This window comes from Megascapheus bottae, chromosome 4, assembly GCF_031878675.1.
Source record: "Megascapheus bottae isolate mThoBot1 chromosome 4, mThoBot2.hap1, whole genome shotgun sequence".
Taxonomy (NCBI): Eukaryota; Metazoa; Chordata; class Mammalia; order Rodentia; family Geomyidae; genus Megascapheus; species Megascapheus bottae.
In genome coordinates, this window is record NC_143512.1 from 21,352,756 (window position 1) to 21,354,320 (window position 1,565).

Genomic DNA, 1,565 nt, shown 5'->3' on the forward strand with positions numbered 1-1,565 from the left:
CCCACTGAGATGATAGGTCAATTCAAACAGCAAAGGTGTCAGTGGTTGCCCCAGCCATCCATCAACCATGCTGAATTCCATTGGCCACCTGTATATGGCCAGCCCAACCACATGGCTGGGGCCTATAAAAGTAGCCTGTGAGATTAGGCGGGGTCACTCTCTCACTCACATCTCAGAGGCAGCTCTGACCGGTCAGTATGATTCTCGAGGCTAGGCACAGAATAAAACTCTGTTTAACTTAACTTCCAAATTCTGCTTTTGTGTCAGACTCGTTCCTTTGATCACGGACCCTAACAAGGAGAACCAACCAGATAGCTTTTAAAATCCGAGGATGGACTGATCCCACAGCACTTCCTCCTCTGTCCTTTCTTTGCCTTGTTCCTTTTTCTCTTCTACGCTTACGATCCTCTTTCTTAGAGGCTACATCTCTGCTCTTTTTCTCCTTTCGGTTCTTAAGCTTTTCTGTATGACCTGTCCAGTCTCTGTTTCCACTTTTGTTTTCTTTCCTTGAATACTTTTGTTTGTCTAAATCTATTTCCTCAGAATTTCTTTTCCTGTTATGCTTAGGCCGTTCTTCCTCTGGTTTTTCTCTGCCTTCCTCTGGGTGCCTTTTTCTGTTGTGATGCATCTGTTTATGACTACATTGAGGGGTACTAGTATTGTATCCTGCGAAGAGGTGTTTGGGAACTCCAGATTCTACATTGTATAGAGCACAATTATATTCTTGCTGACTAAGGTTCAGGGGTACTGGTTTTTCTGAGAAACAGTCCCTGGCGAAGTGATAGTAGCTCAGAGAATCTAGTCTCAGCCTGCTGTCCTGAGCTGGCAACCACTGAGGTAACTGGTTTTCCACTTTCTGTGAAGTATTGCATGATCTTGGATATGACTGCACAGTTCCAAATGGGAATCTCTGATCAAACATTCTGTACCTGTGCCTGGACTCGACTTCTTCTCTGTACCCACAGGTTTCCAAACAGTCATCTCTCATCTTTCTGAAACAAGTCTTTGGCTCTAAGTCTCTGGCTTTCTGTACTTTAATATAGTCTTCAAGTTCATCTTGAAAAGAGTCAGAAGACTTCATTGAATGCTTCCTTAGGTTGACAAAAAGGGATTCTCTCATAATGTGAAATCTGTTACTATTCAAACTGTAGCACTATTCCAGGTGCCTTCAATAGAAAGCTCAGTCTTTGTTTACTCAATATGGTATCTCTTCTTTTGCCTTGGAAAACATCTGTAACTTTAGAGCTCCCCAGGTACCTTTGGGATCACCCCAGTTCCTCACCCCATGTCTGTCTCCCTAGGTGTCCTACAGTGCGGTGTCTGCTCTCCATGTTGAGTTGTACCCCCTGGAGGCCCTCCCCGTCCCCCTCCTCGATGCTTTGTTTTTTAAGAAAATTACTTGCAATAAACAATTATCTAAGTTTCCCAAGTGAAGAAATTCTTACAAGAGTAAATTCAGAGAAACAAAAAGTTGATACTGTTGATGAGATTAGTGGAGGCCACACTAAGCTTATTTTGTGCTTGAGATGGTTTTCTAAAGTTCTAAAGGATTTCCAGAAAATACT

General features: G+C 42.9%; 1 pseudogene; it reads right to left on the reverse strand.

Annotated features, from left to right (window-relative positions):
- Positions 1 to 318: 318 nt before the first annotated feature.
- LOC150064139 (lysine-rich coiled-coil protein 1-like) lies at positions 319 to 1,187 on the reverse strand (annotated as a pseudogene).
- Positions 1,188 to 1,565: the final 378 nt, after the last annotated feature.